The sequence below is a fragment of the Antechinus flavipes genome, chromosome 2, assembly GCF_016432865.1.
Source record: "Antechinus flavipes isolate AdamAnt ecotype Samford, QLD, Australia chromosome 2, AdamAnt_v2, whole genome shotgun sequence".
Classification (NCBI taxonomy): domain Eukaryota; kingdom Metazoa; phylum Chordata; class Mammalia; order Dasyuromorphia; family Dasyuridae; genus Antechinus; species Antechinus flavipes.
The window spans coordinates 684,652,599-684,666,701 of NC_067399.1; positions in this window are offsets into that span (position 1 = coordinate 684,652,599).

The window sequence follows — 14,103 nt, forward strand, 5'->3', positions numbered from 1 at the left end:
AACTCTCCTCTCTCACCAAATCCTTGGACACTGGTGAATTAAATTGGATCTGCAGTCAGACCCTGAGCAAAACAGCTCTCTACGCCTTAGAGAAATCCTGGGAAGCAATGGCAAGATGACCTAGTCCGCCACTCCATTATAAGTCTCAGGGGACTGGAGATTTCACGGAAGGGACAGACTGTCCAGTCATGCTCAAACAATAGACTTTTTGTAATCCTTCTTATCACAAATAAAAGATGACAAGAAGTCTAACTTGAGGCCCCAAGAGAGACCAATGAGGCAGATGGGAAGGAGGGAAAAAAAGGAAAGACAAGGCTACGGGCATGTCCCATTGAGTGGAATGGCCTGAGGGTTCCAGGGGCCACCCAGAGAGACTCAAGGATCTCACCCTCTGGATTGGATGATGGCCTACCCCAGGCTCTCCCTCAGACGACCCAACCCCACCACCACCACCATACCCAGAGCATTGGGGGAGGGTTGGAGGTGGGTCTCACCTACTTGTATGAGACTGATTTCCCCTCTTTGAAGTTCCCTTCAGGAGGTCCTGGAGATGTTGTCCCTTACTCCTCCCTTCCCCAATAAGCAAGGAACAGCACTTTTAGGAAACAGCACTTTTAGGGAACTCCAGCACTGAGAGTTTCAAGGGGACCTCTGAGGTATCAGATCACTCCCTTGAAGCTAACCCGGTATTCTTGGAAATAGTTTAAATTGCCAATCAGGCTAACCATGATCTCTCGGGTTCTTGATGCATCCCTGGGTTCTGACTCAGTTCTTGGTCCCATCAGAGGGACCAAGCTCCATTGGACTCTTCTTCAGAATTCTGGGTATTAACTTTGGGTCTTTATCTGAAACAGAGAGAGCCTTCCGGGTAGAAACCATAGCCCTTTGACATCAGGGGTGTTAGATCCCTCTCCAGACTGATAAAACCACTTGTGTCCTTGCCTGATACACTGAGCCAGGAGGTTGCTGAGTCGATTAATAGACAGGACCAAGCCAAGCCACTGCGTCAAGACAGTCAGTGTCCATTTGTGGAGTCAGCTCAAACAATATAGATTTTGATGGCCATGGTCTAGATCATGAAATCAGAGGAGGAACACAAGGTTTTCCTGGGATCTTAGATATGGTTTTGCCTCTTCTCTTTCCATTCATATCATGAATTTGTAGGAGGTGAAAAGAACAAGGAAACTGAAATGTCCGAGGCTGCTGTAAGACTATCGGAAAGCTACGTGATACTGTGATCATCTAAGCAACTTCTCCCCGAGGCTGAGTGGGTTTCTGAGAGACAGTCCCATGACTCTCTATGATATCTATGTGGCAAGGGATAGAACTTCTGATGGACTGAGAGACTCAAGTCCATGACACTATCTGCCCTCAAAGAGGCAGACCTTGCAGGGAAGGAACAGGAGACTCAGGTGAGAGACTGGGGTACAAACTTTGAATGAAAGATAGGGAATTTCTCTTGACCCATAGACATGTGAGGAAGCCAACGGCACTCCCACCATGTTTCACTCCCAGGTGAAGAGCTCATCAGCTCTTTTAAAAAATACTTCATTTTCCCAATTACATGGAAAAACAATTTTTAACACTTGTTGGGTTTTTCTTAAGTTTTGAGTTCCAAATCCTATCCCTCCCCTTTTCTCCTCCCTGAGATGGTAAGTAATTTGATAGAGGTTATACACACACAATATGTAAAATATATTTCTTTATTAGTCATTCGGTGGAAGAAAATTAGAATCAAAAAGAAAGGAAAGAAGGAAGGAAGGAAGGAAGGAAGGAAGGAAGGAAGGAAGGAAGGAAGGAAGGAAGGAAGGAAGGAAGGAAGGAAGGAAGGAAGGACGGACCATTGGCTCAGAGCTCTGCCTCAGTCTCTTATTGTAGGTGGAATAATTTTAATCCCTATCCCAGGCATCCAGGACAACACACACACACACACACACACACACACACACACACACACACACACACACACACACACACAGAGTGTTCCAGACAAGCTGGCCTTTTTTATTTATACAAAATATTCCATCTCTTACCTCTATGTTTTTTGCATGGGAAGTGCCAGGACATTTCTCCATCTTCATCTCTGCTTCATGGAGTCCCTTCCCCTATTTCAAGGCTCAACTCAAGTGATTTCTCCTCCAGAAAGGCTTTTCTCACACCCCTCCTCTCTCTGGTTGATAGCATTCTCCCTTGCCCCAAGGGAAATTATGTTAGATCCACTTTTGTGTGTTTTGTGTTTGCTTTTCTGGGAGTATGTTGTTTCCCCCAGTGGAAGAAGGTTCCTAGAAGACAGGAGTTGTGTTTGAAATGGTCTTTACAGCCCAACACCTGAAACCGTGGCTGGCCCACTGTAGGTCCTGAATAAATGCTTGTCAAATTGTTAGATTGAAGACATGACCTTCAACAGAGGAAGACGAATTAGGGAATTGAATGCAGCTGATTGAAAAGGAGGTCTGTGTTTCTTGGACCTTTACTCAAAACACAGGAATTGCAGGCTCTTGCCAAAGCTGGCCGGATCCATCTTAACCTATACGTGGCAGATCCGTTGAAAAGGAAATCAAATAGAAAAGGCCAGAAGATGGAGAAAAACACGTACAGAGAGCCCCCTGTTCCAGCCTGCCACAGAAAAGGGCTGTCATGGAGGGAGATGAAAAAGGAGGGAGAAACTCAGAAATTCCCAGGGGACCAAATTGAAGAAAAGATCTAACAGTAAAACTGCTGCCTCAGGAGGTGACACATAAATAAATTCATAAAGTATGGGTAACAGCAAGAACTCCAACAATTTGAAATTATATCCAAAGAGCGAAAAATAACTGTGTAGATCCTTTGAGCTGAGTCTATACTCCCAAGAGATGGAAGAAAAAAACTATTTGCACAAAAATATTTACGGCCATTCTTTTGGTGATAGCAAAGAACTGGAAATTGAGGGAAACCCATAAATTGAGGAATGACTGACCAGGTTGTGGTATATGGTCATGAGGCAATACTACTGGGCGACAAGAAATGACAGAAAATCCTGAAAAGACTTGCACCAACTGATGCAAAGTGAAGTGAACAAAACAGGACATCACCGTGCACAAGGACAATCGCATTGCAACAGTGATCAACTGGGAACGGTGACAATTTTGATAAGAACAGTTCCCAGAACTAATGATGAAAATGCTCTCAGGCCATCTCCAGAGAGAACTGACAGAGTCCCAAGGCCGCTGGGTGCAGATTGAGGTATGATTTTTTTTTCAGTTTATTTTTCTTGTCATTTTTTGCAATATGGCTAAAATGGAAATAAGTTTTAAATGATTTCAGATGTAGAATTGATACCATATCACTCACCTTCTTAAGGAGAGGAGAATATCTAGGGGGAGGGAGAGAATTCGGAATTTTTTTAATGACTGTTACATAATAAATTGTACAAAAACTAAAATCTTACCCTCTTAAAAAAAAAAAAGCAGGGACTGGGAGAGATGATTATAAATAACCAATGATTTGGGGAAATGTAGAACTCCATCTTTTTTCCCACAGTCCTCACTTCAAAGTTACTGATCATGATCCCTTTCAAATCTGCTCAAAGCAAGGTTTCCTGACGTGCATTAGGAGGCTTCCTTCATCAGGAAGCCTTTAGCCCCCTCACGCCTGCTGCTGGATGTTTCCCAACAGTTTTCCGGCTCCTGTGCCCCCTTTGCATTAGCGGGGTGAGGGTCTCATCGGCTCTTCTTGGATTTCTCTGCTTCCTCCTCCACCTTCTCTGCTCAGATGGGCTGATGGATTAGCTGCCTCTGCTGCTGTGCTCTCTTCCCCTTCCTGCAGGTGTCTGGGCTGGGGGCCGCATGGCCAGGTCCTGGCCCACCCGCAGATTCATTTCTCCTTACTTTTGCTCTCTATTTAAATGTCCCTTCCTTCGTGGCCCCCCAAGGAGAGCTTGGGGGCCTCCTTCCACCTTTCCGCACTTGCTTAGGTCGCCTGGTCTTGAGGTCAAGGACAGCCAGAATGGCTTCCACTTGTCCTCCCGAGGCTTTGCTCAGTCGTGGGTGACGTGGAACACAGGACACTCCGTCCTGCCCTGAGAGCTGCTGACAAAGGTGAAGGGTGCGAGGAGGCCCCTGGATCAGCCCCAAATGCCCCGCAGACAGCAGAGAAGGAGAGGAGGAAGCCAGGGAGGTGATGGCGGGACCCAGCCACCGCCTTCGAGCAAGGAGGCCCTGCCTCTGGTGGGAGCCAGAGGGAGGCCGGAGAGGCTAGAAATGTGGCCGGAGGCAGTCCCGGCACTGGGGAGAAGCCCCGCGGGCCAGTGACCAGAAAGCAAAGCCGCCTGCTGGCGGCCAGGAGAAAACCAAAGTCTCTGGAGAATATGTGCGGCTTCCAGGAGGGACCCACGACTGTGGGGTCTGGGAACAAGCCGCCTCCTGGGAGGCTCGGAAGGGTGAGCTCCGGGATGGGGCAGCCTGGGGTCTGCGCTTGCTGGGAGGGACCCGCGGCTGTGGGGTCTGGGAACAAGCGGCCTCCTGGGAGGCTCGAAAGGGTGAGCTCCGGGATCGGGGCGGCCTGGGGTCTGCGCTTGCTGGGAGGGACCCGCGGCTGTGGGGTCTGGGAACAAGCGGCCTCCTGGGAGGCTCGGAAGGGTGAGCTCTGGGCTCCGAGGCAGCCAAAGCACCCACCGGGGCTCTGCGCTTGCAGGGAGGGACCCGCGGCTGTGGGGTCTGGGAACAAGCGGCCTCCTGGGAGGCTCGGAAGGGTGAGCTCCGGGATCGGGGCGGCCTGGGGTCTGCACTTGCTGGGAGGGACCACCACGCTTGGGCCGTGGGCTCGGAGGCACCCGAGAGTGCGATCCCCTGAAATAAACATAGCAGGGAAATTGTCGTTTAATTTTAAAAATCTGCTGCGCCGACTCCACCTTCCGAGACCCACCAGGGCCCAAGGACCCCCCCCCCTCTAGGGGCGGAGGGACAAGGGCCTGGACAAGGAGAAAATCGCCCGCGCCTGGGGGCTCAGGCCTGAGCCGGGCCAGGAACTGGGCGACACTGCCCTCTGCCGGCGCCATCAAAAAGAGCTCCCCTTACTCCCAGGTCGTCACTAAGCGCGTTTTCATCCCCTCCCCAAAACCGCGCAGCTCTTTGGAGTTCGGGGCGCCTCTGTCTGCCCGCGGCCGCGCACAAGCGGAGGATCTCCGGCTCCCGCGCCTCAGGGAAGCCGCTTCCCCAGCGGGGCGTGGAGAAGCCGGGGGAAGCGCGGCGGGGGCGCGGCGGGCACGGGGGACAGATGGGGAGCCTGCCCGCTGGGGGAGAGCCTGGACCCTGCTGTCGAAGCCTCCGAGGGCCCGGGAGGCCCCCCCCGCTCCCCCCAGACATAGGAGGTGCTTCCGGCTCTTCCCCGACCTCGTAATCACACACAGCAGGTTCTATACCATCCTCTTACTTTAAGATCATTTTTTAGCAGATTGCTGGTAATCATTTGCTCGGTGACAGGCTGCAAACTGGGCACCTCGGCCTGCTGCCTCCTCTGGTGCCAACTAATGCCCATCCCAGCGGGCTTACCCCGACACAGAGCCAGGCTTTGGGGGCAGCTCCAGACTGAGGCTCCCATGCCAGCCCACAAGGCCAAAGGATCTCGGGAAAAACCCGCGGCCATTCCGGCCCCCGGGAACATGGCGACAGAGCCTCAGGGGCGCGATGCTGACCGGGCGGCCTTGGCCAGGGGAGTTTCTCCAAAGGAGCCCCGGAGCTCGCCTGCACACAACAAGGAGCACTCGGCTTCTCCATGAAGCCGGGGCTCCTTTGGCTCCGGAGCGTCTCCTTGAATCCAGGGCCCGCGAGGGTGGACCCGGGTCAGGAGATCTCAGGAGCTGCCGGCCGCTGCAGACTTCCCAGCGAGTCCCCTTGGGAGATTCCCGTCGGAGGAAAGTAAAGGGGATCCCCAGGATGACGTGAGCACCCTCCACCGCCTCACACAGCTCCGCCCCGCCACTCTCACGGCTGCTGTTCAGCTTTCTGCTAGGAAAAGACTGGGGAGTTCCTGGAACCGTCACTGCCAGAAGAGGAAAGAAAACACAAAGTCGGGGCCCATGATCATTACTCAACCCCCCTCCCCCCCCAAGGGGGCCAAGAGGACGCAGAGACGCAGAAATGGCGGGGAAGGGCCCACAAGGCGGCAGCTGGACAGCAGCGCCTGATTGTGCGGCCTGGCAAGGCCTTCAGCCTCAGTTTCCTCAACTGTACAATGGCGTGGTGTAGCCCCGCCTCCCAGGATGGGTGTGAGGAGCGGGTGAGACGCTGCCGGGGCCTGGCACGGGGTGGGCGCTTGAGAAGTGCTTCCCCCCAGGCAGCGCAAACTTGTGTGAAATGGCGCGTGGGGTTAAGGCAGGAGTGTGTGAGCAAGGGCACGCTGCCTCGGGAGGCAGAAATGGTGGCAGAGGCAGGAGAAGCAGTCGGCAGGAGGCTCGCCTCGGGGCTCAGCCACTGCGCCTGTGGTAGATGCGGAGCCAGGAAAAGTGGTCTCGCTTGAGAGGGCGGTGCCATTTCTGCCATCCTGGCACGGGAGGAGCGGGCTGGTCTGGACTGGTAGCCAGGAAGACCCGGCCTTGCATCTGCCTATGAGAATTGTGGGAAATGAGTGGACCATGCCGACTCCGCCTTGTGTCTCCGTTCTGGAGCCAGCCCAGCTCCCTTTCTATACAATTATGATCCAGTCCATTGGAAGAACTTCATTCACTTCTTGGGACTAAGAGGAAACCCTATTGAATTGTTTGACCCTCACCATGCGAGGCTGGGAAGCCGAAGCACCTCTTCCTGCTCCCAGAAACTGAACCGAGGACGGAGCTCAAGCTGAGCCGAGTCCCGTCAGACCGGAGATCTGGCAGCAGCTTCCTCATATTCGTCCATCCGTCTTATCGGAAAACCGCCCCGATCTGGTCCCTGCGCTCCGCAGCTGCGGCAAGCGTGTCACCGGGGCCACAACCCTGAGCGGCTGCGGGAAGCAAGACCCCGGCTCACCCCGCTTCCCAGCAGTGAGTGCTGCTGCCACCTCCTGGCCGAGGGATGGCTCTCAAAGCCACAGCTGGCTGCCGGCACGGACCGGGCGAGCGGTTCTTTTGTCCGACCAAACTGCGAGTTGGTTTCATCTGGTTTTGCTTTGTCCGTTGGGCAGGTTGAGCGGGGACTGAGGGGAAACAAGGGAGGGAAAGAAGGCAGATCTGTATTTGAAACAAAAATCAAAGTAAATAAATTTTGTAAAAAGCCTGGGAGCTCCTCCAGGGAAAGGTTGGTTTTTTGCCCCGTTTAATTTAGTTACTTTTGGGGGCATCCCCCGCACTTAACCCAGTTCCTGACACAAGGGAAGCACCTAAAATAGGCTTCTCCCATGAGCTTCTCTGGATTCCAGCATCTATGACTGACTCATCTAAAACTTGAGTCCACACGCAGATCTTTTCCAGATAAGTTGCTGTTGAATTATATATTCCCCACCTCATACTGATAAAGTTGATTGTTATACCTGAGTGTAAGACTTGACATTAGTTCCTAAAGGCAGTGAGAAGGCACCACAATGTGCACCGTATAGGAGCCGGAGTCAGGAAATTCTGAATTCAAATCCCGCCTCAGACACGTAACCATCTGGACGATCCTAGGCAAGCCATTTCACCTCTGTCTACCTCAGTTTCCTAAACTACGAAATGGGGATAATGAGATCATAATATCTCCCGGGAGAATTGTGAAGATCAAAAAGAGATAATATTTAGACAATAATTAGTAAAGTGCCTGGGACACAGTAGTCACTTAATAAATGCTTATTTCCTTGTTTCATTCATTTGTACCTTAATCTGTGTCATTGCTAAAAAATGTTAAGCAGCACAGAGCCAAGCACAGGTCTTCACTTGGGACCTCCTGCTACACTGATATGGAAATATTAGCAACTCCTCTTTGAGTCCAGTTGTCCAAACAGTTCTGAATTCACTTGATCCCACCACTGTCTAGCATAATTTTCTCCTTCTTTTCCGAAGAAGAGCCCGAGATAGTTTGTCAAGTGTTTTGTTAAAATCTAAGTAAACTAGAGAGTTTCCTTGATCTACTCTTTATCTAACCCTGAAAAAAAAACAAAAATGCCATTAGTTTTGGCTGACCTGCGCTTGCTGTCGCCTGGAGGGTTCCTTGTGGTCACTGCTTCCTTGTCTGGATGTCTGCTAACCATCTCTTAAATAAGACATTCTAAAACAGCTCCGGTAATCAAACTCTTGCTCCCTGACTAACAGTTGGCAAACTACTTTTTACTTCCCTCCTTGGAAATTGGTGACCATATTACTGATGTCCAGTTTTGTGGCCCCTTTCCTATTCTTCAAGATTTTTCAAATACCACTGACAATGGCTCAGTAATCCCATCTACCCGTTGCTTGAGAACCATCATCCAACTGAGCCAGAGGACTCATAATTCCCCTGGGCAGCTAAGTATTCTCTCATTGTTTCCTTCCTTGACTTGGACATCAAACATCCTCCTCCCTCTTGTTCTTATTTCGTCCTTCCCCATCCAGAGGAGCTCCATCTTCTCTGAGTCATCAGTTATCATCATTGATGACATCCACCACTGTTGGGAGCCCTGCTTTTTTTTTGTACCTTCTCATTCTTCTCTAACTAGTTTATATTATAATGTTTAAAAACCAGCTCATGTATCCTTAGCTTACCCAAACAGTCTCATCTTCTGCTGGCCTTTTTCCTGCCTTAAATTATTCTTAAATCATCATGCCATGTTCATGTCTTCATTTGCTGTTACCTGCCTCACTTCCATTTCCTTTAAAGACTCCTTAAAGATCTCTGTTGGGCTAGAAACAAAGTTGTTGTGCATTGATTGGGAAAACACAAATAATGGAGCCCATCGATTGGGAAAATGCAAACAAATGGGGGATGCAAGTAGAGAGGAATCCTTGAGAAGACTGTGTACACTGGGTGCCTCCGTTTTGTCTCCCCTTACTCTCTTCTTGAGCCATTACAATCCTGCTTCTGATTTTATCACTCCACCAAAACTGCTTACTCCAAAACAGCCAATGATCTTTTAGTAGCCAAATCCGATGGCCCTTTCCCACTCTCACTTCTGAAACTCTTAGTCACTTTCTCTTCCTGGATATGCTCTTCTCTCCAGGTCTTTGGGACTCCCTTCTCTTCTGTTTCTTCTCCTGCCTGCACTCTTTCTCAATCTTGTTTGGGAAATACTCTTGCAGTTCACATCCGTTACCCCTGAACATCCCTCAGGACTCTATCTTGGACCCTCTTTTCTTCTCCCTTTATATTATTTCACTTGGTGATTTTGCCAACTCCAGTGACTTTAATTATCACCTTTGCACTAATGATTCCCAGATTTACTCATTTAGCCCTAACCCTTTTGCTGATCTACACTACTACATCTCCAACTGCCTTTCTGCCATCTCAAACTGGATATCCAATGGACATACTCTATAATCAGGGATCCCCAAACTATGGCCCATGGGCCAGATGCGGCAGCTGAGGACGTTTATCCCCTTCACCCAGGGCTATGAAGTTTTTTTTTTATTTAAAGGCCCACAAAACAACCTTTTTGTTTTTACTATAGTCTGGCCCTCCAACAGTCTGAGGGACAGTGAACTGGCCCCCGATTTTAAAAGTTTGAGGACCCCTGCTCTATATGTTTAAAATAGAGTTCATCATCTTTTTTCCCAAGCCCTATTCTGCTTCTAAACTTCTTTGTTGCTGTTAAAGGCACCATTCTCATCCTAGTCTCTCAGACTGACAACTTAAAAGTCTTCTGGGACTTCTCACTGTCTCTCGCCACCCTTCATATCCAATATCTTGTCAAGGCTTGTCTATTTGACCTTTGATCCCTTGAATGTGCCCCCAGCTCCTGTAACCTGCCCCATCTTGATAAAGACCCTCATTAGCTTACACCTCATGATTGTAATGGTCTCTGGCTGGGTCTGCCTGCTTTCAGGACCTCCCCACTACAGGGTGCAGCTCTGACTAATTCATTGTTGGTGGAATTGATTCAACCACTTTAGAGAACAATCTGGAATGATGTCCAAAGGATGTTCACCAACCATCGCTTTGATCATCTATTCCAAAGTGTTACTGGGAATCAAAGTCATTTGCCTTTGCATTTTGCAAAAATGTATTTGCACTTATTCAAAATTTTTGTACCAATGTTGGTGGAGTAATAAACTGGTCCAGCCACTCTACTCTGTAGAGCAATTCAGAACTATCGTAGGCCCCCAAGCTACAAAACTATAGTCAATCAATAAACATTTGCTCAACACCTAAATTCATGCAGAGACCAGCCCCCTTGGCAGAGAAAATAAAAACAATATCAAGATGGAGCAGGATGCCGTGGAAAGCCCCTCAGGGCCTTAACTCAGTGAAATTGGAAGAGCTGAGTATAATCTATGACTTATTCCACAATTCTATCCCAAATGTTTGCCTCGATTTGCCTCAATAATAGTTTCATCCATCAAAAACTAGAGAAACTTATCTGAATTTCTGCAATCTTTCACATGACATCATTCATCACTCTATTATCCACAGTCTTGAAAATGGTGCTTGGGTCCATGTATGACTGTCCCATCCCCAAGATTCATTCCAATTTAAACAACCCTTATAAAGCATCTGCTGGAGGAGAAATAACAAAAAGGATCCGGATCTTTTCCCACCGATGAGGAACTTCCCTCCAAGGAGCTGGAATAGAAATGATCAGACCTTTGAGGGAAGGGACCACACGGCTCCATGTTAGCATGTGTGATAAAGGAGGGCAAATTTCAAATTGGACTCAGAGAAAGAAAATTTCTGAGGGCTTAGAGGAAACCCAGGCAGATCCTATGACTAAAGTTCTATAGGGGAAATCAGTCGAGGAGGGATGGGACAAAATCACGGGTGAAATTCAGAGACCCCAAAGGGAGAGCATTCCAGGGAGGTCAGGGATTGGGAAGTGTCTGGAGAAAAGGATGGGGCTCGGGAGAGAACTCACTAAGCAACAGAAGTGGGAAGAATAGCTTGGTACTTTTCCATTGCCCATGTTTCTCTTCTTGCACGGGGTTACCCCGAGAGGCAGGCAGATAGTAACGCACTGTCTGGGCAGGCATTGCCATGTAAGTGAGTGGGAGAGATGGCAGGAAGCTCCCACTCTGGTAGGAGATCATAATAAAGTGTCTCGAGCTTCTCAAGGGTGAAGTTGTGAATGAGGAAATCGAACCAAGCTTTTGGGATAGAAATGGGGAGCAAAGTCATGGGCTCCCAGCTCAGGTCAAGGTGCTGAGGGGCTCCCCAGAGCACCTGCTCGCTCTGATACTGTTTGTCTTCTCTGACAAGGAGGGAGCAAGCAGAAAGGGCAAGCAGGGAGTGGATGCCCCAGAGAAATGGGAGGCGAGTGGAGCAGGAGTTCCCACCTCTGGGGCAGAATTCAAGGCCCGTGGCCCAGATACACGGCATCCTTGGGTCCAGAAAGAACAGTACTGACCTCGGCCAATAAAAGGCGAAGCTCAGAGAAAGCAGGAGCCGGCCTCCCAGGTGAGAGGAGGAAAGACCTTCGCTGGCTCTCAAAGGAAAGAGAAGCGTTTGCCAACCAGAGGCCCGAGACCTCGTCCTTGATTCCTGGCTGCACTCAGAATAGAGCATCAAAGCGATGGTTGGTGGGCGCCCAAAAAAGGAAGCAGCCCGGCTTCCTCGGAACGGTCCTGTCAGGCTGACCTCCTTTCCCATTCTGGCAGAATTATGAAACAAGCCCCGGGGGAGGCTGTGGGCAGCTTCCTGAGATGCTGGGGAACTTGGGCCAAAGTTTCTCACACTGGTCTGGGGGAAGCTGGAGATGAGAGGTTAGAGGGAGATGAGCCCTGGCTTACTGTCCATGGTTCGATGAGCACGAGACCTCTGGGCAGTGGAGGGCTCCGGAGCTTGCACTTGGCCCACCTTTCTGTGACTTGGACAAAGGCAGGGGTCAGATTTGCAGATCTCCTGCTGAGGGAGTGAAATAGCCCAGGCAATAAAATTCAAGACGGCCATAGTGATTCATAATTTAGAGATAAAATTATTTCTGACCGGCCTAATCTAGATGGTCTACCTGGCCGGGACGGACCTCCAGTAGCATTCTGGCAGGGTTCTGTGCCCAACTGAAGCAGCCTTATAAGCATTCTTGCTCACCCTTGCTGCACATTTTGACAATAAACAGTGACTCGACTTTACGGGTAACATAGTTTATAGGTCAGGGTTAACGAACAGATCCCCCCCCCCTCATTGTTGAGCAGGCACTTTGAAGTCAAAACACCTCCTTTAATCTCGCTGAGCAGACCTTTCTCTGCGAGCCCCAGGCCCTTTAACTTAAGACTGAGTGGAGGGAAGGGGAGGCCAGTCCTTTGTCCATTTCAAGAGAACTCGCCGAGGGCTAATGATGATCTCGACCTGTCCTGAGAGCCCTGAATTGTCTGATTATCGTTGTTGTTCATCCTTCATTTCAGAGAGGGCCAATGGCGTCATTTGGGAGCGTCCTGACTCTTGCGTGAATTGGATTTCGGGAGGCGTGTTTAGTCCTGAGCTCCCTCTCTCTTCCTGAGTCTTCGAAGTCCAGGGGCAGGACCAAAGCCAGGATGACCTGCGATGGCCCCGGAGGCTGTGGAAGCTCTCTCCTGTCTGACCAAGCTCCCCGGAGCCTCCACGGCTGCTGGAACAATCTGCCCATTCTAGGGGCGGGGGTCTCCCCATCCCAGACAGCCCCTAAGCTCCCTGCTGGGTTTGAGGCGTGACCCCCCCACGCCCAGTTTAGCCCATCTGTTTGGCTGTGGGGCAGCTGCTGGGTGTGCTACGGCTTCTTAGAGCCGTACACTAGACACCCCAGGGGGAGAAGCAGCCCTTCCACCAGAGGGGCTCCTCTCAGTGTACAGCCCCCTGTAGCAGGATGGCTCAGTGGCTAGAGCCAGGGGCCTGAGGTTAGGAAAACCTGACTTCAAATCCGGCCTCCAACAATCCCTAAGTATGGGAGCCTGGGCACCTCATTTATTCTTCATTTGCCTAATTCACTGGAGAATGAAATGGCCCACCACCTCATGGGGTCACAGAGAGTCAGACCCCACTAATGAGGAGGTCCTGAATGAAGTTTGGACCAAGAGAAACCAGAGATTGATCCCCGAGCAGGCAGGAAAGAGGCTCTGAAGGAAGATCAGTTGTTCTGTGGTCTTACCCCCTGGGGGCAATCCAGGCAGAAATCCAAGTGATGTCACATCCCTGAGGCTATAAAACCACTTATGGCCCAGGGCTTTGCTGCCACCCTCCTTTGGGTCAGTCTGCCGGGGCACTCTGCCTCGGGGTGTCTTTCCCTTTTCCCTAGCCTGGGGGGGTGGGAGGTGGGGGCGTTCCTTTTCTACCAGGTAATTGTGAGTTCCGAAGGAACTGGTCTTCCAGATGCTCTCCCACTCTATTTCCTGTTTACCCCTCCCAGTATCTATTGTTTCCCTTTATTTTGTCTGTAACCTCTCCCCTAAATAAACCTGCCTTTTGCAAAGGGAATGGCCATTGTGAATTCTTTCTATGACCAACTTTTGCGTGCACTTGGGGGCCAAACCCCACACCGTACTTCCCTTCACTAATAGCTACAACTTACCTCGTGCAGGACCTGGTTTGTGGATTTGAGTCTGAAAAGGTGAAGTTGGGGACAGATGAATGTAAAGTCTTCTACTCGGATATTATGGGAGATAGTGAGTATTGGGCACAAAAAAACTGGGGTTTCAGGACTCTCCCCATACAGCCCCCAAGTGTTGGGGAACAGGAGTTGAACCCGAACTTATTTGGGGCCAGTCATGAATTGTCTCCAAAGAATTTGTAGGCTTAGGCCATCTCTAAATCAGGAGGCAAAGATTTATTATTGCATCATTGGCCAGCCCCGGAAAAGGGGAGTTTTAGCCATTAGCAAGGGAAAAGACAATTGACGGGGGAAAGACACCATCCATTGAGGAAGATGCCATTAAGGGGGAAGGCTGCCATAAAGGCAGGCTAAATTCCTGATGGAGGAGCCATTGGGAAGTTGGGGTGCTTGGTGGACTCACCCCAAAAAGTTAGCAAGGAAGTGGGGTACAGATAGGTTCTCTTATAGGAGAAAAATAACCTGTGGGATCGATTG